At 35.8% G+C, this 26,495-nt stretch overlaps 1 protein-coding gene across 3 annotated transcripts in view; it reads left to right on the forward strand.

The window, feature by feature from the left end:
• LOC117343882 (myoblast growth factor receptor egl-15-like) overlaps positions 1-26,495 on the forward strand; it is a 130,356-nt gene that overhangs the window by 60,740 nt on the left and 43,121 nt on the right. The window contains exon 1 of one of the 3 annotated variants that reach the window (XM_033906430.1): positions 1,033-1,164. The exons of the other annotated variants lie outside the window; for them this stretch is intronic. The gene's annotated coding sequence lies outside the window, so the exon portion shown is untranslated. Of the gene's footprint in view, positions 1-1,032; positions 1,165-26,495 lie in introns of those variants that run through there. 3 annotated transcript variants of the gene reach the window in all.

Here is a 26,495-nt window from a genome sequence, read left to right on the forward strand (position 1 = left end):
CGCAAAGACATACCTGTATACTATATGCCTTTTTCCTATACATTTCGGTGTTAATTTCATTACTTGTAGGCACAAACACTCATATATTCATCGTTATAGATTTCATCAATATAAAGTGTGCATGTTGATATCCCAATGAAGAAATGCTCCTTTAAAGAACTGTTGAACTATAAAAATTAACAGTAAACTATTACATGAAATTTAAATACTTTGATACTATTTTCATGAGAAACTGTCCTGTTAAATGTGAACCTGACCATGCAGGCACTCTCTACACAGACTATTTCCTTTTGGTAATTACTAACCCCTAGCTATCAGTCTGTTTGGCCCTGATCCCCTCACCAGATTTATACTCCCTATGGAGTGCCCCTACAATCTTATTATCACTATTTGATTAACACATACAAGATTATGTCTACAACCCCCCCCCCCCCCCCCCCCCCCCCTTCCTTACATGCACTAGCGCCCCCTCCCCTTCTCCTACACCAGCCACCACCACCCTGCTGTTAAAATATCCCCAGTCACCAAAATGACCTGCAGCAAGCACAGGTTAAAGGTCAAAGAGTATGGTCAGCTTATCTAACATATATGTCAACATCAGATAGAATTAATTCTTATTAAATAAGATTCTAAAAATACTAGCTATATCAAATATAGCTGACAACTATTGTGTAGTACTTCCTTATAATAATGGTTAGTGTATGGCTTTTTATCTTTCTGTTTAGATAGGCCACAGAATTTCAGGAGATCTGTATCAAATCACAGACTAATTACATATGTCTGTTGTCACAGCATATGTAAATTATGCATTTGTGAAATATTAACTGTTGTATGTATATTTATGCAGAATTTTTTTTTTTTAAACTTAAGTGGAGTCTGAATAGAAGTAATTTGTATTAACTAATAAACAAGCTAACTATATCCAGAAAGCTTGAGGGAACTATATGCTCTACACTGAGAGCCCATCATTCTAGAATGGACTCATCTGTGATACAGCCTCACCCCCTCCCAGTAAGTGGAATCATCTGGCTTGCCCAGGTGTTTAGGGTTACAGTGGGTCCCTGCCAGTCATCCAGAGGGGAGTTTCTATGTTCTGTGTACAGGGATGGATTATAGTGTGGGATTTAACACAGGATAACACTGGATTATTGTCAAAACCAACAGGTAATGTGTGTCTGTTTTCTAATCAAAGACATTTTCTATCTCCCAAACAAGTTATTAACCAAAAAAATGGGGTAATGGATTTTTTTATTAGAACTTAAAGCACAAACAAAAAAGATACTTCAATCGCATATACATGTTGGATGTTGTGTTTTAACACTTTGATGAATTGCCTATGGATTAACTGCAGTGTGAAGAGGAATTTAATCATGTTGATTCTTAGCATGAAACATTTATTGTTATGTTTAAGAATTACAATAGAAGGTAAAGTACAGAGAGGAGACACAACTGTAGACAAGACTGACTGAAACTACAGGGGATACGTCATGTGACTGAACCTACTAGGGTTTAGGTCATGTGACTGAAACTACAGGGGATACGTCATGTGACTGAACCTACTGGGGTTTAGGTCGTGATTGAAACTACCAGGGATATGTCATGTGACTGGAACTACTGGGGTATATGTCATGTGACTGAACCTACTGGGGTATATGTCATGTGACTGAACCTACTAGGGTTTAGGTCATGTGACTTAAACTACTGGGGTTTAGGTCATGTGACAAACTACATAGGGATAGGTCATGTGACTAAAACTACTGGGGATAGGTCATGTGACTAAAACTACCAGAAATAGGTCATGTGACTGACACAACTGGGGATAGGTCATGTGACTGAAACTACTGGGGGATAGGTCATGTGACTTAAACTACTGGGGGATAGGTTGGGAGTGATCTTAACCCTGTCAAAACATGTACAGCTGTCCAACAAACTGTGAACTCCTGTTTAACTACAAGTCATTAACCACGGTATCAACTTTTTGTAAGATGTTTATCTTTTCTTAGACTCTCGATCAGGATCATCATCATTATTCATGGAAATGTAAACAAGAATAAAGAAAAGCCAGCAGATCGTAGGTGTAGTATACCTTATAAAAACTAAACGGGGAAACTGCTTGAATGATTACATTGTGGGGACAAAAAATCAAGGTCTTTCTCCAAAGATAAAAAAAATCCTGATGAGCCATTGTGACTGAACAATGCCAATGTTCTGCATGCATGCTGGCTTTCACATAAATCAGACTCAGTTGTTGGTTTATAAAAAAATCTCCAGTCCCATTTCTGGCACTGCGCAAGAGAAGTGAGGTTCCCCTAATGTTTATAATTAAGGGAAATTTAAGCTGTTCTGGAATTTCAAGTGATCCAAGTACTGGAAGATTTATTCATGCTGTTTATAATTATGTAGAAAGGTAAGGAAATTATCTGATGGTCAAGATGTTAAAACATGTGGTAAGTCTGTTTTCACTGCTCAGTTGATGCAGCATGGAACAGCGGGACAGTTCATCGACTCTGTTAGTTATTGAGTCCAAAAATATATTCCAGGGACCCTGACGCATTAAAACTTCTGAAAAGGTATATATAGATACCATAAATGTTGGGGTTTCTTCGGTAGTGGGAAAAACAGATTTTTTTAAACTTCAAGGATTCATACCTAAACATGGCTATTTCAATTGGGATGATGGGATGTCATTTTCAGAGATTTTGATAGGTAAGCATGTGTTTGGGTTATCTTTTTTCTGATCGATTTATCTTTTTTTCCCCTCAATGTTCCATATAAATGCTACATACGTCACAAATAATATGCATGGGGGAACGTTCGCAGCCGAATGACAGTCTTGTATTCTGCATAAATTTTTTCCTTGGGTAAATTTTTTTTTTCAGTATTAAAAAGATACAAAAGGATGCTTTAAGCAATATAAAATCTTTTGTGAAAACTTTTTGATAAACATGTATATATAATAACACTATAGTGACATCATAGATAACTTAAAACATCAACATAGATACATGATGTCCCAGGAATATCTATATAGAGAAAACCATATACATGATGTAGTCTGACTGGGTTGAAATTATATTTAATTAGAAATTAATTTGAAATTTCACTTATAATTAAGTCTCATAGATATGAATTATGTGTGTGAATTTATGAACCAATTTGACACGGTTATATGTTGCTGTGATAGAATTCGAAGCAATATATAAAACTCCAAAATATCATATACAGTATATATTATGACTATGTATGGAATTAATTTAAAAATTTTATGTAAAATAATTAGATTTACAAAAAGGCTTGCATTTTTGTGACATATCAAATTTTTGAGCTTGTATGATCAATTTATTTTAATACAGAGCGTCCAGTAGGCCTTGGAGAGTATGTTTTCGACTCCCCAAAATCAGATTTGACTTTTGGGATTGAAGGAGCATGTCTATTTTGACAAAAGTTTTGACCTTTCAGATTTCTGAGAAAAGCTGATTTGATTTCTGAAATTGCTAAAAGTCAAGGGTCAACTGGATGTTCTCTAATATCATTTAAAACTACTTGTGTGAGATCTTCATTTTTAGTCACCGCGGCGATGATACACGTGTATGTACTTTGCCTGTGGAGGAGAAAGCAGAATTTTAAAGGGTTATATAAGTAGTTATTTCCATCTTTTTAGAATTCTGATTCAGGTATCATATTCTCAAGAATAACTGACATATGTAAATAACATTTGTATATGATTAGTTATAATATAAAGAACCTATCATTTAAGACGATCAGTGTATTAAATAATACATCTAATATATATATATCAAAGAATCGGTGACATGTGAATGACATGCAGAAAAATCCAGATTGATATGAAATTCATTTGGAGTTAATTTAAATTCAAAATTTATAATGAATAATATGTATATAGTGTAATTAAGATCAGTTAAAGATTAATGTGAAATTTATTTGGAGTTCATGAAATTCAAAATTTGTAATTAATAATATGTATATAGTGTAATTAAGATCAGTTAAAGATTGATGTGAAATTTATTTGGAGTTCATGAAATTCAAAATTTATAATGAATAATATGTATATAGTGTAATTAAGATCAGTTTAAGAAAACTATGGATCTAACTTTTACATTGTTTAGGGTCTAAATAGCATGGATTAATCAATTTGCAAGCGAGCATGATGTTGCATACTAATAAGTTTAACTCGTTAAGGAAAATGTCTGAAAAGTTTGATGAATCAGGAATTGATTAGGTATGTAGATTATAGAGGTTTTATAGGAAATGTAAAATACTTGTTCTGATAAAAAAAATTATAACCATGCATATTAACAGAAAAAACAAACCATTGGGAATGGCAACTTCGCTAGCCAAGGGCGTTCAATATGATATTATCCTTTTCAAAAGGAGAGTACGGTATTGAACACCTTTGGCTAGTGAAGTTGTGGGAATGGGTTCTTATCAATTTTCTTTATTCTGTGAAGCAAAAAAAAAAAAATCTAGATTCAATCAATCAAAAAGCCATCTTTTTGTTTTTCTATTTACATGTTTTGAGCAATCTAGCTGCTAGCTATAGTATATTTATACATCATAATGAAGACAGGACTGTATGGAGTATTTCATGCATGTTTCCACTGATAAGTCAAAAAGTAAAAGGTATATGCCAAAAATTGCCTCAGACTAATGTCAGACATATTAGTCTAACCATTCTATCATTATACCTCAAACAAATTGCAAAAGAAACAAACACAACTGTTATAAGTAGATCTCGTATGTATATACCACATGCTAAAATTCGAAAGAAATCGAAAAATGGGAAAATTACTTATTTTCGATTTTTTATGTGAAATATTGCCTACTATCGATATGGCATGTATGGGCCGCCGTAGATGTGAAGAGTGCTACGAAGGGAGGTAACTATCTTGTCACCAGCAGACGACTCATGTTCCCTTCGCTGTCATTATTGGTAAGTATGCGATATTCATCCAATAATCAGTTCAAATGTTCTTGGTTTCTATTGAATACTATTTTTTTGAGTGCAGTCAATCAGTGAGTATGTCATGAAGGATATATTATTGATTTAACATCATATTTTTCCTATGTTAACTGGACAAGACGCTATCATTGGTATTTCTTTATTGTGTTACCGATATTATTCCCAAAACTTGTACAAAATGCCCAATGAAGAGAATAAATATATTAACAAGCACAAATTAATGAATAAATACCATAAAACAACGCAAACGGGGGAAAATATTGAAGAATATATGTATCGGTTTGTTTGGAGTAAAAAAGTATGGAAGCTCGTATAGATCAAATGGGAGCATGTTTTGTAATTTGCGTACACTATTTGCATTTTTTCCGTTTTTTCGTTAAATACTTGTTTTCAAGCAATTAATTGATAAGTTGTTTTAAATATTTCATTTGTTACTGACATTTTATTCATATATTGTTAAATACTTGTTTTCAAGCAATTAATTGATAAGTTGTTTTAAATATTTCATTTGTTACTGACATTTTATTCATATATTGTTATTTTTATTTTATTTTTATATTTTGTTTCTTTTTTCTTCGTATTAAAACTGCTCAGAAATAGTGAACAATTCATATGATTACCACAGTAAATTTGTTTAAAATGTCAAAATTATCAACAAGTGTCAACGGGTTTAGCTGTATATGATTCCTACGAATTTCTTTTGATACATTTCAGATCGTGATGGAAGCATGTGTGTTCTGCATGCAAGCCATATCTGATGATGGCCCAGCAACATGCAAGTTAAGAAAAAAAGGAAGTGAGACAATAAATGAGGTGAGTGAACTCAAAGGGGACTCAATAAGAACTATACCCGGACAGCTGATTCACAAAGATTGTCGCAGGGATTATGTGAATCCCAATTCATCTGACTATAGAAATGAGGCTGGTAATACACCTACTGGACAAAGAGCCTTGCGATCGACAACACCGGACTTTAATTTCAAGGAAAATTGTCTGTATTGTGGTCAACTGGCCAAAATCAACGAAAGAAAAAGAGGCCCTGATGCGTATCCAGTGAAGACCATTGAATATAACAAAACACTAAAAGAGACATGTGCCTTACGGAATGACGAGTGGGCTGCAGAAGTACTAGGACGGCTCAATATGGCCTCATCTGATCTCCATGCGGCGGATGCTGTTTACCATCATCAGTGTAGCATCAACTTTTCGACAAAACGACAGCTTCCAAAGTCTCGGATGACAGATGACACAAATATAACCAGCACCCCTGGACGTCCAAAGAAATCTAAATCAGAGAAAGCCTTTCTCCAGTTGGTTCAAAGTATCGCAGAAAATGATACAGAGCAAGTGACGGTGAATGATTTGGTGAGATCGATGGAAAAACTAATCGGAGAAGAGGCGTTCAGTACGGTGTACATGAAAAGGAGATTGTTAAGTTACTTTGGTTCGTCTATCATAATCACAAATATCAATGGACAACCTAACGTAATAACATTTAAAGAAAATGCATCACAAATATTACACGAATTTTATCAACGACCAAAGACGGAAGATCCCGACGAACAGAAGAAAGCTATTATTCATACTGCTGCAAAGCTGATAAAAAGTGACATAAAATCCATTTCATCTACATTCAAGTCGGAATACCCTTCAGCAGATTTTATTTCATCACTTGTACGAAATACAGATTTCGTCCCAGAAGCCCTTCAGATATTCCTTACTGATATTTTTGGACAGAGTGATTCAGCCCTCAAAGTAGCATCGATCGGACACGCTATTATCCAGGCATGTCGACCAAGAACACTTATTGCTCCCCTTCAAATTGGCCTTGGAGTGCAGATGCACCATCAATTTTCTTCCAAACTGCTACTTGATACACTGAGCTCCTTGGGATTTTCATCTTCATACACAGAGGTGCAGAAATTTAGAATGAATGCCTCTGTGGCTAATGGAAATAGTGTAACTACTCAGAAAGAAGACAGCAGAATAGGCTCCTTCATTCAATATGTTGCAGACAATGTCGACCATAATGTGCGGACGTTAGATGGACACGGAACATTTCATGGCATGGGCATTATTGAAACAGTTACTCCTGGATCATCTAAAAGGAAACCTGTTCCTCGCGCATCTCCCACTCTTCAAGAGATTACAGACCTAGCTAGGATCAACATCTATCCGTACAAAGAACAGCATCATAACGCGTTATGCACACTGAAGTACGAAATCCTTGATGATTTTTCTTGGAAAGACGATGTATGGAAAATTGACCTCCTCTCCAGAAGTTCTTGGCCGCATGAAAACAAATACCATAGCTGGTCTGCTACGATGCACAAAGTACTTGAAGGCAATTTTCCTGGGAAATCGTCTATCACCTTCCTGCCTCTCATAGACATGAATCCTAGTGACATGACATGTATCAACTCAACCCTCCATTTTGTCTGTAAAGAAGCGATTAGAAATAATGTCAGCCCAATGCTTACCTTCGATCAGCCGTTGTATTGGAAAGCAAAGACCATAATACAGAACGAACCAGCTGGCAGTCGTCTCAAGTCAATCATATTGCGATTAGGTGGTTTTCATGCAGAGATGAGTTTCATTGGAGCCATTGGTCACCTGATGGCCGGATCTGGTTTATCAGAACTCTTAGAAACAGTATATGCCCCAACAGCAGTAGCACACATGCTTACCGGAAAAGCAATTGCCAGAGCCGTACGAGGATATTTTCTCATAGACAATGCACTTATAGCTAACATCTTGTCAAAGATATACGGTATACACATTCCCGGAAATCTAGAAACAGGCCTGGACGAAGGAATAGAAATGAGACAACAAAGCTCGGAAAAGGATTTATCAGAGGCAATGGCTCTTTTCGATTCTCTTTTGAAAAGTGAAGTGTCCATTGAGCAGGTCTGTGCCATTCCTACTATCGATGTAATCAGTTCAAAATTAGACGAGTTCAGGACATCACGTAAAGAATTCAGAACGTCAAGTCTATGGTTCCAATTTATGGACATGGTTGAAATTCTTAGAAATTTCATCCGGGCTGAACGGACAGGTAACTGGAAGCTGCACGAACGATCACTGAAAGAGATGTTGCCATATCTTGCGGCTGCTGGCCACAACTTGTACGTTAAGTCAATCAGAATATATCTACAAGATATGAACGCTCTCCCAGAAACTCATCCGGAAGTCTACTCTTTCTTACAATTACAATTCATTAGAAGATCGGATAAGTTTTGGTGCGGCCTGTCGTCAGATTTAGCGATAGAACAGATCCTTATGAGAAGCATCAAAACATCTGGTGGTTTAACAAGAGGCAGGGGCATGACAGACAGTCAGAGGGCGGAATGGATATTGGCGATGCCTGATTGCGCAGAAGTTCACCTCGCTATTCAGGAGTTAACATCGCTGAATTTTCGAACCAGTGATCAGCACAAGGAAGAGGGGGTGTCTAGGAAAAAGCGTGACTGCACAGACATTAAAACGCTAGCCAATTTCATAGCTGTCCGTGACCCATTCATCGAGGAAGCCAGCCTTAGAAATATTGAAACTGGTGTAACAGCTGACTCTAAGGCAAATGTTGACATCGCCAAAGAAGTTGGAATTGAAATTCTAAACTCAATGAACGATGTAGGGGTGTTTGACTTCACGTTTAAAAGAAAGAATCAAGCCACCAGAATGAACGAAAAGGCCTCTTTTAAACTGAGAGACGAAGGTATACAAATAGATCCTCAACTGTTGTTTCAAAGGTTTATGGCTGCTGCCGACAATATCGAAGATGAAAGATCCGAAATATTTACCTTTGAACTGTGTAGCTTCCCAAGTTCCATATTTGAGTCCTCGGGTATGATGAGAATGGCACAAAAGTCGGCTCTATTAGATGCCATATGGAACTCAGGGGACTGTGTGGCACAAGATATTGCGGGTGATGGGTTCCAATACGTCATCGACGGAGGATCCCTTCTTCATCGGATACAGTGGCAAACTGGATCAACGTTTGGACAAATCTGTCAGAGATACATTGATTGCATCAAGTATGCCTATTCCAATTGTATCGTGGTATTTGACGGTTATGCTTCTGGTCCCGACACAAAAGATGCAGTTCATCTAAGACGAACAAGAGGAATCAAAGGTACTCAAGTGAGCTTCACTGAAAACACACCATTTAGGACAAAGAAAGACATGTTCCTTGCAAACCATGCAAATAAGGAAAATTTCATCAAACTTTTGAGTAAAAAGATGTCTGAAAATGGATTTGAAACAAAAAAGGCAACTTCTGATGCTGATGTCCTTATTGCAAGTACTGCTGTATCTTCAGCATTGTCAAAGCCGACCGTGTTGTTAGGAGAAGACACCGACTTACTTGTTCTGCTTCTCTTTCATTTAGATTTGACATTATCTCAGCCGCTGTACTTCAGATCAGATCATGTTTCTAGAGGGAAAACCAAGGTGTGGGACGTAAGAAAGACCAAAACTGTTCTTGGACCAGATATTTGTGAGGTTCTGCCAGTTATTCACGCAATAAGCGGCTGTGATACCACTTCTAGGATGTTTGGAATCAGTAAAGCTGCAACGCTGAAGAAGATTCGAGATGATGAATTCTTGAAGTCACACTCACGTGCCTTTCTTACGAAAAACACGAAAGCACAGGTGATTATGTCTGGCGAACATTTGATTACTGCGTTATATGGCGGAGTCATTCATGAAGGTCTAGACCTACTAAGATATCGGAAGTTTGCGCATCGTGTTTTAACAAACAAAACGTGTGTTCAAATACATACGATACCGCCAACGTCGGCTTCTGCAAGTTTCCATAGCATGAGGACATATTTACAGGTGCAAACATGGGTTAATGATGTCAGTATGAAACCTTGTGAGTGGGGATGGTCAATGGATGATGGAATGCTGCTACCTACAAAGACAAATAAACCAGCAGCTCCTGAAAGCTTACTTAAGATCATAAGCTGCCATTGCAAAACGAACTGTGACACAAGGAGGTGCACGTGTAGGAAACATGGACTAGAGTGTTCTGTAGTCTGCAAGGAATGCAAAGGAAATAGTTGTTCTAATTCATCTGGACTAATTGAGGATGAGGCATAGTTCAATCAGTTTTTGTCTATATGTGGTTAGTTTCGTAGTTCAAATAGCAACAGAAAACGTCTTTCAGACTGAAATAACGTTTTATCTTTGTTTATGCTGTTAAAATATGGAACTTGCGAGGACTATATGCAATATAGGACTAGATTTAGCTTTTAACAATACTTACATGTATGATATATACTCATTGAGCTATCAAAACTCATTGCAAATGTACAGATGGCGACAAAAAAAGGTTCTTTTTAATGTACATTGTACTAAATTGTAAAATTCAAGCCGTGTTTCGTTTTAAGTACTGATATTTGAAAGAAAACAACAACCCAGAAACGCTTATTGCTGACGTCAAGGTGTTTAATAATTATCTCACGTGAGCCCCATGTGCGAATTTTGATGGTAAGTACAACCATCGGTATTCTTTATTGATACAATCATACATGAATAGAGTTTCTATTTTTTTGAGTTTGAGATGAGGTATAAAATGATGGATTGATGATCAATTTAGGTATTGTCCCGATCGCTTGCAATTAGCACGAGTCATCTCGTCCACACCATATCTCGTCTACATCATATCGTCTGGAAACTAGTGTAACTAAGAGATACAATTAACATGTTTTACAAACATGTTTTGAGTTTGAAATCATCACTTTATAGAATATTTGGTTAATAAAGAACTATTATATACCACAAATCTGATAAAATGTCGTAATCATAAGACATTTCGTCCCAAATATTGCTATTTTAGTGTACATTTAAATGTTTTAAATGCTTATTTCGCTTTCATTTATGTATATTGAATCAAAAATAGTGAAAACATATTCATGGTTTTGGATAAATTGTAACACAGAGTCAGTGAAGTATCTATTTCATCATAGTGTCAATGAATTTGTGTATAAAATATAACAAACGTTTATGTGACCTTTGACCCCTCAAAATTGACCTTTCCCATTTGTTCTTTGGTTTCGAATTTGCATATGTGTTTAACCACTAAATAAAGATTATGATTATGAATAAAAAGTTTCTTTTGCAATTTGTTTGATGTTCAGCTCTATTTTGCGTAGAATGGTTAGACTAATATGCAAATAGTTGTCTCAGACTAAGGTTAGAGGTATACAGTGGAACTTCGTTAACTCGAAGTCGACGGGACCACGAAAAAACTTCGAGTTATCCGAGTGTTCGAATTAAGCGAGTTATCGTTTTTGGTGAAAAGTTTGGTCAATATTTGTCAACATTATATAATCATTATAACTTCGCTCTGTCGCTCATCAGTTTAGTGTGAAGACTGGTCAATACATGTAAATATATATGTAATGTTTCGTTATGTCACTTGTAATTTGGTGTAGTTTTGCCGATATACAGTCACGATAAAGTTTCTTTCACTTAGTCACTTCAATAACGATCTGATGTGCAAGTCATGTTTGCAAAAGGTAAACGATAAAACGGAATTCGACAAAATAACAAGTTATTAATGTCAAAACAAATAACCGTTTAAGTTTAACACAGATTGCATACAAAACGTAACAGAACCATTACCTTTTATTGGACATATATAAAATACTGTTTGATCGGCCTACTTACTTTTTATTGATAACCACGCCATTTCCATGTGTATTAGCACCGGAAGTTGGGCTGCGCATGTGCGTATAAAATGTTACTGTAACTGAGCTGGCGTTTTATCCGATTTAATAGACAGCACTGACCGTTACAGTTGTACTCTGAACACCTCGGCAGTAATTACGCTATTGTTTCAGCAGTTTAAAGATTTAATAGGCGCCGGTGACTGTGTCATTTCTACACCTGTAAAAACATCAGCCGGGTAGATCTACCGGTGTGTCAGAGATTAGTTCCGCTTGAGCGAACGGGTAGATGAGTTGTTGACTATCGTGTGTACTGATATCGGCGACCGCCTTGGGAAATTACCTGATGTAAGTAAAGCAGTACTTTTTATCACCAAGACTTGTTGTTATAAGATACAACCGACAATTTCTTTGATGAATTTATGAAACACTTATAATAGCATATAGGTTAGTAGTGCCGAGATGTTCAGTATTACAAACGGAATTTAGCTCTTAAAAAATGTCGGCCGCGTTTGCCACCGATCGACGAAAATTTTTTACTTCGAGTTATTCGAACATTTTAAGTAGGATTTTTATTGTTGGGACCAAATTTTTACTTCGTATTATCCGAGTTTTTCGAGTTATCCGAATTCGAATTATCCGAGTTTATTTTACTAAGATAAAGAGAGAATTCGGCCGGGACCGGCGAGGTACTTCGAGTTAAGCGGGGTATTCGAGTTATCCGAGTTCGAGTTAACGAAGTTCCACTGTATGTCATTAGTTGTCTCAGACTAAGGTTAGAGGTATACGTCAATAGTTGTCTCAGACTAAGGTAAGAGGTATACGTCAATAGTTGTCTCAGACTAAGGTTAGAGGTCAATAGTTGTCTCAGACTAAGGTTAGAGGTATATGTCAATAGTTGTCTCAGACTAAGGTAAGAGGTATACGTCAATAGTTGTCTCAGACTAAGGTTAGAGGTCAATAGTTGTCTCAGACTAAGGTTAGAGGTATACGTCAATAGTTGTCTCAGACTAAGGTAAGAGGTATACGTCAATAGTTGTCTCAGACTAAGGTTAGAGGTATACGTCAATAGTTGTCTCAGACTAAGGTAAGAGGTCAATAGTTGTCTCAGACTAAGGTAAGAGGTCAATAGTTGTCTCAGACTAAGGTTAGAGGTATATGTCATTAGTTGTCTCAGACTAAGGTTAGAGGTATACGTCAATAGTTGTCTCAGACTAAGGTTAGAGGTATACGTCAATAGTTGTCTCAGACTAAGGTAAGAGGTCAATAGTTGTCTCAGACTAAGGTTAGAGGTCAATAGTTGTCTCAGACTAAGGTAAGAGGTATATGTCAATAGTTGTCTCAGACTAAGGTAAGAGGTCAATAGTTGTCTCAGACTAAGGTTAGAGGTCAATAGTTGTCTCAGACTAAGGTAAGAGGTCATTAGTTGTCTCAGACTAAGGTTAGAGGTATACATCAATAGTTGTCTCAGACTAAGGTAAGAGGTATATGTCAATAGTTGTCTCAGACTAAGGTTAGAGGTATATGTCATTAGTTGTCTCAGACTAAGGTAAGAGGTATACGTCAATAGTTGTCTCAGACTAAGGTTAGAGGTATATGTCATTAGTTGTCTCAGACTAAGGTTAGAGGTATATGTCATTAGTTGTCTCAGACTAAGGTAAGAGGTATACGTCAATAGTTGTCTCAGATTAAGGTTAGAGGTATATGTCAATAGTTGTCTCAGACTAAGGTTAGAGGTATATGTCATTAGTTGTCTCAGACTAAGGTTAGAGGTATATGTCATTAGTTGTCTCAGACTAAGGTTAGAGGTATACATCAATAGTTGTCTCAGACTAAGGTAAGAGGTATACATCAATAGTTGTCTCAGACTAAGGTAAGAGGTATACGTCAATAGTTGTCTCAGACTAAGGTTAGAGGTATACGTCAATAGTTGTCTCAGACTAAGGTAAGAGGTATACGTCAATAGTTGTCTCAGACTAAGGTAAGAGGTCAATAGTTGTCTCAGACTAAGGTTAGAGGTATTCGTCAATAGTTGTCTCAGACTAAGGTTAGAGGTATATGTCAATAGTTGTCTCAGACTAAGGTAAGAGGTATACATCAATAGTTGTCTCAGACTAAGGTTAGAGGTATATGTCAATAGTTGTCTCAGACTAAGGTAAGAGGTATATGTAAATAGTTGTCTCAGACTAAGGTAAGAGGTATACGTCAATAGTTGTCTCAGACTAAGGTAAGAGGTATATGTCAATAGTTGTCTCAGACTAAGGTAAGAGGTATACGTCAATAGTTGTCTCAGACTAAGGTAAGAGGTATACGTCAATAGTTGTCTCAGACTAAGGTTAGAGGTCAATAGTTGTCTCAGACTAAGGTAAGAGGTCAATAGTTGTCTCAGACTAAGGTAAGAGGTCAATAGTTGTCTCAGACTAAGGTAAGAGGTCAATAGTTGTCTCAGACTAAGGTAATTAAGAGGTCAATAGTTGTCTCAGACTAAGGTAAGAGGTCAATAGTTGTCTCAGACTAAGGTAAGAGGTCAATAGTTGTCTCAGACTAAGGTAAGAGGTATATGTCAATAGTTGTCTCAGACTAAGGTAAGAGGTATATGTCAATAGTTGTCTCAGACTAAGGTAAGAGGTCAATAGTTGTCTCAGACTAAGGTTAGAGGTCAATAGTTGTCTCAGACTAAGGTTAGAGGTCAATAGTTGTCTCAGACTAAGGTAAGAGGTACACGTCAATAGTTGTCTCAGACTAAGGTTAGAGGTATACGTCAATAGTTGTCTCAGACTAAGGTTAGAGGTATACGTCAATAGTTGTCTCAGACTAAGGTAAGAGGTATACGTCAATAGTTGTCTCAGATTAAGGTTATAGAGGTATATGTCAATAGTTGTCTCAGACTAATGTTAGAGGTATACGTCAATAGTTGTCTCAGACTAAGGTTAGAGGTATACGTCAATAGTTGTCTCAGACTAAGGTAAGAGGTATACGTCAATAGTTGTCTCAGACTAAGGTAAGAGGTCAATAGTTGTCTCAGACTAAGGTTAGAGGTATTCGTCAATAGTTGTCTCAGACTAAGGTTAGAGGTATATGTCAATAGTTGTCTCAGACTAAGGTAAGAGGTATACATCAATAGTTGTCTCAGACTAAGGTTAGAGGTATATGTCAATAGTTGTCTCAGACTAAGGTAAGAGGTATATGTAAATAGTTGTCTCAGACTAAGGTAAGAGGTATACGTCAATAGTTGTCTCAGACTAAGGTAAGAGGTATATGTCAATAGTTGTCTCAGACTAAGGTAAGAGGTATACGTCAATAGTTGTCTCAGACTAAGGTAAGAGGTATACGTCAATAGTTGTCTCAGACTAAGGTTAGAGGTCAATAGTTGTCTCAGACTAAGGTAAGAGGTCAATAGTTGTCTCAGACTAAGGTAAGAGGTCAATAGTTGTCTCAGACTAAGGTAAGAGGTCAATAGTTGTCTCAGACTAAGGTAATTAAGAGGTCAATAGTTGTCTCAGACTAAGGTAAGAGGTCAATAGTTGTCTCAGACTAAGGTAAGAGGTCAATAGTTGTCTCAGACTAAGGTAAGAGGTATATGTCAATAGTTGTCTCAGACTAAGGTAAGAGGTATATGTCAATAGTTGTCTCAGACTAAGGTAAGAGGTCAATAGTTGTCTCAGACTAAGGTTAGAGGTCAATAGTTGTCTCAGACTAAGGTTAGAGGTCAATAGTTGTCTCAGACTAAGGTAAGAGGTACACGTCAATAGTTGTCTCAGACTAAGGTTAGAGGTATACGTCAATAGTTGTCTCAGACTAAGGTTAGAGGTATACGTCAATAGTTGTCTCAGACTAAGGTAAGAGGTATACGTCAATAGTTGTCTCAGATTAAGGTTATAGAGGTATATGTCAATAGTTGTCTCAGACTAATGTTAGAGGTATACGTCAATAGTTGTCTCAGACTAAGGTTAGAGGTCAATAGTTGTCTCAGACTAAGGTTAGAGGTATACGTCAATAGTTGTCTCAGACTAAGGTTAGAGGTATATGTCATTAGTTGTCTCAGACTAAGGTTAGAGGTATACGTCAATAGTTGTCTCAGACTAAGGTTAGAGGTCAATAGTTGTCTCAGACTAAGGTTAGAGGTATATGTCAATAGTTGTCTCAGACTAAGGTTAGAGGTATACGTCAATAGTTGTCTCAGACTAAGGTTAGAGGTCAATAGTTGTCTCAGACTAAGGTAAGAGGTATACGTCAATAGTTGTCTCAGACTAAGGTTAGAGGTATACGTCAATAGTTGTCTCAGACTAAGGTTAGAGGTATATGTCAATAGTTTTCTCAGACTAAGGTTAGAGGTATATGTCAATAGTTGTCTCAGACTAAGGTTAGAGGTCAATAGTTGTCTCAGACTAAGGTTAGAGGTATACGTCAATAGTTGTCTCAGACTAAGGTAAGAGGTATACGTCAATAGTTGTCTCAGACTAAGGTTAGAGGTCAATAGTTGTCTCAGACTAAGGTAAGAGGTATATGTCAATAGTTGTCTCAGACTAAGGTAAGAGGTATACGACTATAGTTGTCTCAGACTAAGGTAAGAGGTATACGTCAATAGTTGTCTCAGACTAAGGTAAGAGGTATACGTCAATAGTTGTCTCAGACTAAGGTTAGAGGTATACGTCAATAGTTGTCTCAGACTAAGGTAAGAGGTATACGTCAATAGTTGTCTCAGACTAAGGTAAGAGGTATATGTCAATAGTTGTCTCAGACTAAGGTTAGAGGTATACGTCAATAGTTGTCTCAGACTAAGGTAAGAGGTATATGTCAATAGTTGTCTCAGACTAAGGTTAGAGGTATACGTCAATAGTTGTCTCAGACTAAGGTTAGAGGTATACGTCAATAGTTGTCTCAGACTAAGGTTAGAGGTATATGTCAATAGTTGTCTCAGACTAAGGTTAGAGGTATATGTCAATAGTTGTCTCAGACTAAGGTAAGAGGTATACGTCAATAGTTGTCTCAGACTAAGGTTAGAGGTCAATAGTTGTCTCAGACTAAGGTAAGAGGTATACGTCAATAGTTGTCTCAGACTAAGGTTAGAGGTCAATAGTTGTCTCAGACTAAGGTTAGAGGTATACGTCAATAGTTGTCTCAGACTAAGGTAAGAGGTATATGTCAATAGTTGTCTCAGACTAAGGTAAGAGGTATACATCAATAGTTTTCTCAGACTAAGGTTAGAGGTATATGTCATTAGTTGTCTCAGACTAAGGTTAGAGGTCAATAGTTGTCTCAGACTAAGGTAAGAGGTATATGTCAATAGTTGTCTCAGACTAAGGTAAGAGGTATACGTCAATAGTTGTCTCAGACTAAGGTAAGAGGTATACATCAATAGTTGTCTCAGACTAAGGTTAGAGGTATATGTCAATAGTTGTCTCAGACTAAGGTTAGAGGTATATGTCATTAGTTGTCTCAGACTAAGGTAAGAGGTATATGTCAATAGTTGTCTCAGACCAAGGTAAGAGGTATATGTCAATAGTTGTCTCAGACCAAGGTTAGAGGTATACGTCAATAGTTGTCTCAGACTAAGGTTAGAGGTATATGTCAATAGTTGTCTCAGACTAAGGTTAGAGGTATATGTCAATAGTTGTCTCAGACCAAGGTAAGAGGTATATGTCATTAGTTGTCTCAGACTAAGGTTAGAGGTCAATAGTTGTCTCAGACTAAGGTAAGAGGTATACGTCAATAGTTGTCTCAGACTAAGGTTAGAGGTATACGTCAATAGTTGTCTCAGACTAAGGTAAGAGGTATATGTCAATAGTTGTCTCAGACTAAGGTAAGAGGTCAATAGTTGTCTCAGACCAAGGTAAGAGGTCAATAGTTGTCTCAGACTAAGTTCAGAGGTCAACATTGGGGGAGGTTGTTGTTATTTTGTTATTTCCAAGACGACTAGTAGAAGATGCCAGGTATTTATAAGATTATTATTCCTGATGGTCAGTCTGTATACTGATGTGTCCAGAGGGTTCTGTATGTCAATATGGAGTTTGTAACATTTGTATTGTACATACAAACAACAGGAGGCTTAGGTACAGATGTAGTTCTTTATTGATAACACATGTACATGTATCATACCTACTACTACCCAGATATAGAGCTGTCCTACACGCATCATCAACTTGATTCACATACCCAGCATTTATATAATATTCTGAACAAACACCAAAATGTCCCCATTAGTTCATTGTCAAAGAACTGACACAACTTAGAGTTAGGGGAAAGACTATAGTGAAATATAGAATGTATAAATATATAAAGGATTTAAGTGTGCATTTATTTACAGTATTTATTGTGTTAAGCTAACAATGCTTTCAGACATCCCATCACAGTAATGTCCAGTTGACTAGACTCCTGGTGAGAGGTGTAGCAAGCATGTACTGTCCAAACAGCCCATGGTCAGTTTTCTGTTTGTTATGGTCAAGTTCTGTAGTGAGGTTCTGAATCAGGGTTATATATATATATATATATTTAATAGATGTCTTTGAAATACCCTTCAGCCTATAGCTATATTGAATCATTTAGGTGGGAGATTCTTGAATTCTAATTACCTATAGATATATGATCATTATTTTGAAGATTTGATTAGACGAGAACAAGAGAACAGGTTACGATATGTGTAAGGCATAAGTCTATCTAAAGCAAGCCAGGGGTATACATGAAGTGCACATCTTAAATTACCAATGGAAATTCTTAAGTTTACAAGGAGTTTGAAAGAATATCAACACACAATGTGTTAATTAATCAAAATGCTACCAGAATACTAATGTTAAAGACGAAATCAAGGGATAGGCAGAGTGGATGTTGGTGGTAACACATAAACTATATCGACATGTTTCTCGACTTGTCTTTTGGAGATTATAGGATAATACACTATAACTAATTATCTCTATATGATATTAATGCCCATTTATTCTTATCCATGCAATTAAAGACTAATTAATGCTCTTAGAATAAAAAATAAAGATTGGTATATAATTATAAGTATTAACTTAAATTATATCATTTTAAAACAAAAACACAGTATGGTGTATATAATGTTATTGAGAAAATTTGACCATGATCTACCAATGTTTTAATTGATCATTTATAATTTAATTAACATCACAGTCGAAGAGATTTCACACCTGTACTCACCTGTGGGTGTGATCTACCTGTAGGCTACTTATCTTGTCACTGTATACCTATCTGCCTTACCCTCCCAGATGACCTCTGACCTGTGTACAATATACTCCCCAGATGTCAGTTAACAGAGTGCTGTAATGGATTTGTCCAAATGACAGGACCTATTGTCCAGTTTCTTCAATTACCAACTAGCTACTGGTCAGTATATTGTGTACCGGAGGGAGATGACTACTGGTCAGTATATTGGGTACCAGAGGGAGATGACAATATCATACTCTAATGATGTACTCTTGGTCAGCTGACATTGAGATCTCAATAGCAATTTATTATAGCTAATCACAATTAGTAGTTCTTATTTAACCAATCCACGAACTTGTATATTAGATGTTGTGATGTACTGTACATAAAGTTGTTTACTTATTAAAAACTTCATGTTTTATGTTTACATTGCTGTCATTAGCTCGTCCATAAAATACTTCATCTTCCAGTCAGAAATATTTGTATTAATTGTATAAAGCATGTGATTTATAAATAGTGTTAAAAAGAATAGGACTGGATTTGATAGTTAATAAGCTCAGTTAATAAGCTCAATTAACAAAGATTTGACTAGTATGATGGGAGATCTTGAAATGATGGACAGGTGTGTCAATATCTATATTCATATTATCTATCTAGATCTAGTGTATCTCCAAGTTCTAGCCTAAACCTTAAAGACATTGGTTATCACCAAATTATCTAGTACTAATGATTAGTCACAAACATGGATTTTGGTTTCCTTGGCAACCTTATATACATACTTGACCTCTTAGGAACCTTAGCAAACAGCTACAACTGCAACCATATAATTCATGTATCTTAAACCTGAGGATGAAAATGAGGTTGTATATTCTGTGTATATAGGATCGGCAGGATGTTTTGTTTACAGTGGGGATACAAGACAAACTGGGCTTAGAACAAACACCTTGGAAACCCAGAATAAACAAACTGACATAGCTGATGTACATTTCATACTTGGTTATTGACTTGTGACATCATCACTACAGTTCAGAGGTGAAATATGAACTGACAAGATGCCAATCTTAGTGTATTCTATATTTCAGCCAATATCTGTTCTGAAATTAACAATATCAGTATACCAATCCAAATCACAACTTACCTGGGGTTCCAGCTTATAAAAATAATTCTGGACAGAAAAAGATATCATAATACTGCAGGATTCTGGATTCTTGTAAACTTTCATGATGCATGGCTAAGGCTGATACGAAAAAAAACATGGTTGATCTTTAAATTGTACCCATGTAATCTACACCCCCCACCCCCCCACCCCCCACTCCCCCTATGGTCGCTACAACAGCAAAAAAAATTTGGCAAAAAACGTGTGTAAATTTTATGGTATTTTACAGTATATCTAAAGAAAAACCACTTTGTTAAAACGCACGTAGACCCTTAAAAAGTGCAAAACATTTTTCCAACATCTACCCCTGGCACTCTCAGTTTAAAAAAAAATTGTTTATTTGAAATAACTTCAAATTAAACATTATCTGTTCTTGACAGCGATCTATATATTAGAAACCAATACATTCAAAGGAAAATCAATTTACTGACAATTGCAACAGAACTAGTTTAATTAGTTTAGATAACCATTCCCTATATCATTGAAGTGGATTCTCCCTCTAAATTACCTGTCATGTCCCAATTTGATTTATGGGGGGTCAGAGGTGTATGTGTCTGTCATCAGCAGTTGTTCATTTCCTGTTCAGTGATAGTGACAACATTTGGGTAATTGACTTAGCCTGTTTGGTGATGACGATGGCAGAGGTGGTCAGATTTCCTTTATCTTGAAGGTATAAGGTAAAAATTGAGAATTTTGTTTGTTTGTAACAAGATAAGAATAAATTGTATCAAAGCCAGTAATACTTTATTAATTTGCACACAGTTAACATTTATTGGGGTATAAATCTACTAAAACATGATATAAATATATGTGTGTGTGTATCCTTAATGAACATAGATAATTGATACTGTTACCAAATCCTATAGCTGACTTAAATATTGCATATTATAATTAATTGCTTCGGCCTGAAAAATAGGGAGTGTATATAGCAACTATCCGGAAATTAAAAGTTCTTTTTAATTAGTGCCTAAATTAGTTTTGTATGAAAATTGCTTTTGTGTGGACACTGGAGTTATCATATGCATCATATGATCTTGTCTGTTGTGTACATGTGGATACTACATTATCACATGACCTTTTTTGTGGATGTTGCTGTCATATGACCTTGACTGCTGTGTACTCTGTCATCATAAATATGACCTTGATACTTGTACATGTATGGACATCTTTGTCATATGACCTTGGCTGTGGTTCAGACATCATTGTCATATGACCTTGGCTGTGTTGTGGACATCATTGTTATATGACCTTGGCTGTAGTGTGAACATCATTGTCATTGACCTTGGTTGTGGTGTGGACATAATCGTAATATGACCTTGGCTGTGGTGAACAAATTAAACAACACCCCAGTTTTGGCTAGATTTTCAAAAATGATTTTTTTTTCAAAGATACCTATTTATCCAATTATATTTCTTTTTTAAATAGTGTATGTGATAAAAGCAATTGTTCAATCTATATGATTAAATGAATCGTGATAAAAATGGAATAACAAGGAAAACTGTCATTTATACTTTAACAAATTAACGCTTTGATGTTCCACTGAAGTGGTGTATACTCTGTCAGTGTTTGAAGTGTTAAGGAGAAGTGGAGTTTGACATTCGAATTCTATCAACTAATGAGTCTTGCTCTCATATAATGGCTATAGGATTTATTTCTGTTTACTTTGCAGGCAGGTTTCATTTTAGGTCCTGTTTACTTTATATCATTTTCTCTCATTACTGTTGATTTTTCTCTCATTTCTTGTTTGTATTTCCTGGGAGTTGTTTACTTGTGGAGCTGGTCCACTTGTTTACTGTAGGAGCTGGTTGTTATTTTTTGGCAGTGCTAAGCCTGCTGTTCTAACATATTGTGTATGGATGAAGATAAAATATCTCATATCACTTAAGCAAACATGTAATTCTATTTCAGTTGTAATTAACTTTTTATGAATTGCCTCTGGATAATTTGTATTGCAGATGAAATGTTCAATGCCATCAAATTATTCCATTTTGAATTGTAAAGCTATAAACTTGTGAATGATAATATGAATTCAAAATTATGCTCAAAGTGTGCTACATTGGTCAGAAATAGTGATAAGATCCTCACACCTTCCCTGATCATTATAGTTTTACCACCTATAGCCGCCCTACATTGGTAAACCTCAAGAAAACAGGATATAGTGTAAAAGAAACAGGTCTGTGTGGCTTGTACATAGTGTTAAATATGATCTCTTGTCACTAAGCTGGCAGAGCAATTGCTTCTTTGGCTGAAGAGGTAGAGCCATGGCTTATCATGTTGGAGACCCGGTTTGATTCCTGTCGGGGCACGCAGCAACATTTTTTATCTCAATGCCTCCATTTTAAAATTTGTTCTCAAGCCAAAATAACTATACCTATTTAACAAGATACTGGTAAGGCAGAAAATCAGAGTCTGCAATATATTTAGTGCCACTAGTATATTACTGGTAGTCATTATCACAATGGTCCCTTTTTATGCATTGTACTATTGTTATGTAATTAAAATGACCACCACATCATCATGTGAGATGACCGCCACATATATCATGTCAGATGACCACCACTTATATCATATGAGATGACCACCACATCATCATGTTAGATGACCGCCACATATATCATGTCAGATGATCCACCACTTATATCATATGAGATGACCACCACATATATCATGTCAGATGACCACCACATTTATCATGTCAGATGACCGCCACATATATCATGTCAGATGACCACCACTTATATCATATGAGATGACCACCACATCATCATGTTAGATGACCACCACATATATCATGTCAGATGATCCACCACTTATATCATATGAGATGACCACCACATCATCATGTCAGATGATCACAACATGTATCATGTCAGATGACATATATCATGTCAGATGATCCACCACTTATATCATATGAGATGACCACCACACCATCATTTCAGATGACCACAACATATATCATGTCAGATGACCATTATCATGTGACATGACCACCACATAAAATTACCCTTTTGATTTGGTAATCTCAAAAGACCTTGTAGCTAAAGCAGTGGTGTAATTGATTAATTCACAAAGACATGCATATGGTGTTGGCATGGCCATGATACTGAAAAGTGGTTGAAATGGGGATTCAAAGACAAATTCACTTGAACGTAAATTATTGTACTTAAAAAAAAAAAAAAAATTTAAAGGTGTGAAGACAAACTGTGACCTGACTAGCTTGTTGCCATGCTTCAATACACATCACAAAAAAGATTACCCAGGGTACTACAGATATATACATATCTGATCATTACAATAATACTGTTGGTGATATCACTGCCCTGAATAATTCTGCAGAGGCTGAGCTTTTCTTATTGAAATCTGTAAAGCTGTTGATGTATATATGCAGCCTTTGTCTGGTGAAACATGTACATGATCTATAAATAGATGGTGGTATATTAGTAGTTCATGTCATCCTTATACTGATATACACCTACAGTTTCGGTTCCTAAATCTTATACTAAAAAAATCCCTCTTTTAGGATCATTAGAGGGTGAGAAAAGATCGATCGGACCCGCATCCAAGATACGGAGATATGTTTTTATATAGGAAAGTCTTGATAATTAGATGAAAATGATACATGAAGATGTGTTTTGAATTTAAATATCTTTTATGTCGTAAAAACGCCTCTCTTGATAATATAAGCACACTTTTGATATTTATGCCGTTCATGACTAGTAAAAATTTTAATCTATTGAGTTTGTGGAAACTTCCAGTACTATCATAAATATGTTCTTTTATCAGTTTTATGAAAATAACACTTCTTCTCAAGAACCGAAAGGCTTAAACACATTAAGCTTATCACCTATAAGCAACTAAGGTTTTATTCCCTGATCGGAAGTGAACAAGTACCAGGATCACCTTCCGGCAGGTGAAAAGGTTGCAGGGCTATAACTAGCTCAGGCTCTGGGTCTGAATTTGGTTTTGCCAAAAATAATTTGCCTGTCAGAAAGCTGTTCAATTTTTTTTCGAAGCATGCATGCTGAATAGAATAAGAATGAATGTAAATGCTTTAATCAATTAAAATCTATAACTTTTGAAATACAGTTTAATTTTTCAGTTGAATATTATAAGTATGTTATCATTTTAAATATTTATACAATTTATTTAAAAAAACAAATAGCTATACATATTATATCTAATCATCTAAAACCAAAAGATATTAATTTCTAAGCAATAACGGTAGAAAGGGTTATATTTTCATTGATCTTAAATGCTAATTATTGTTATATGAAAAAGAAGCCAAAATTAAGAAAATTAGAAGCCGTCTGCCCAAATGTGAAAACGGATATATGGGGACTACCTAATGGCTTAGAGATGGAAAGGTCTGTATATATCGACAACTATGCCAAATCATCATATATTTCACGTATACTGTAATATATACAGTCGAATCTGTATTAAGCGACCACTCAAGGGAAGTTGAAAAACGGTCTCTTAATGGAGAGTGGTCTCTTAATAGAGATGGTATCTTAAATTTAATAAATGTTCATAAGCTTTTTATTCGCTTTATAAATTGGCAATAGTCTAATGATTTATAATATATATGAAAAATGAACCACCACTTTGAATAAAACAAAACAATTTTTTTTTTTTTTTTGTATTTTTTTTTTAATAATTATTACTGTGCTAATTTTTCATCACTATATGTATTTTTTGAAATTTTTTCAGCATAGCAAAATACATCGATTTAACATGAGAAATATATTTCATTGGTTAATTAGATTACTTTCAAATTATTTATATATTTTTTTTAATTCCTGAAATCTTGGTCCGGATTTCCGCTCCGATTATTATTTACGTTCCTGCATTTCCTACTTTAAAAACGGCGACTTTTTCACTGACAAATATCTGTTTTAATGTCTCAAAAAAAGATAACAAATCACGATTTAACAGTAAGTTAACTGTTTATGCATTCCTTCATTGTTATATTTCGCATGCAAATTGATATATCGTATATAAAACGTCTGAAAATCGTCAGTATTCCAGACGGTCACTTCGCCTCATCTCCCGTCCTTTTGCACGAAAAGTAAAACTACTTGGGTGTTATTAAGGCGAAAATGGTAATGTAAGGCATTTTGGAGACTTCTGGTCGCTTATTGGAGAGTTATTTTTATCACGGGAACGAAAAATTGTGGTCGTTGGTCGCGTAAACAGAGGGTCGCTTAATAGAGTTAAAATATATAGCGAAAACGCTCGGGAGGAATTGAAATGGTCGCTTAGAACAGAGGGTCGCTAAATAGAAATGGTCGTTTGGACAGATTCGACTGGTCAAGGGTCTTATAGGGTCGAAAGCTGAAAAGCTGCATTTTACCGAGGTACTCATATATAGCAGGTAATTATATTATACAAAATGTTTTTTCCTGTTTTATTTCTTTGATATATAGAATCTAGAGGTGATTGGTTGAAAAGGATCAAGATTTGGGGAAGTTCCACTACAAACATGTCTTATATTACAAAACAGCATTTTAAATATGCCCATAGACAAGTGTATGCAATATGCTTTGTCTTCTGAAAATGTCAAGGAAAATTGAAATGGTATGTAAGTATGGGAGATGGTACACAGTTACCATAGCAACAGTGGAAGCAGACTTCTAAGAGAGCCCTTTGGGAACACACTGCTTCAAATTAGAGGCAAAAGTTGTATTTTGTAATATAGCTTGAATTTTTTGCCAAAACACCTTTGGAAGTGGATTATAAGAACTTCTTTACTGGTATCGATAACCAGAAAGAAGCCTCGAGCTCCTTCGTCTTGTGAGAGGTCCAAACATCCATTATGTTGGTGGTTAAAGATCTAGAGACGGACGCGGTGCAAAACCATAAATATTTTTAATTAACTACCTCATGCATGACAAAATAATGGTTGGAACGTTCATCCTGACATGGATGTATCTCTGTATACCTCTAGGTGAAAACACTGGACTGGTTTTTAGGAGAAACCAAAAATCAATATTAGAGTTTTAAGAGTTCATGGACTTACTAGTAAGAAAAGGCAACATTGTAGATTTCAATGTTGTCCGAACATATTTGCATTTCAGGGGAAAATATTTTGATACTTGTGGGCTAATTATTTCTTATATAATTATAATTACTGTGCTTGCCGCTGTATTTCTGTGAGATTTTGTAGCTGATTTTTATCAAGTATCCGAAGGCAATTTTCTAATTCTTAAATCCGGGATTTAAAATGTTAATCGAAATGCCTCATAATCCAGATAAAAAATACTTGGTTTAAAAAGAATTTAAATCTTATTTTATGTTACACACTTGTTTCAGCCTTGTAGATTTACATCAAAGAAGTTTGCAGACCGCCAGATCTCCATGGCTATATATTCAAGCCAATATTAGGATTTATGTTTGTGATATAATATACTTTAAAATTCAAAGTCACTTTGCCAATTCAGAGGAAATACAGAATTCCCATACATCAGGCCAAGTATCCATTTTTGTATGTAATTACTATAATATTTCACCTTAAGTCCTC

The sequence above is a fragment of the Pecten maximus genome, chromosome 15 (genome assembly GCF_902652985.1).
Source record: "Pecten maximus chromosome 15, xPecMax1.1, whole genome shotgun sequence".
Classification (NCBI taxonomy): Eukaryota; Metazoa; Mollusca; class Bivalvia; order Pectinida; family Pectinidae; genus Pecten; species Pecten maximus.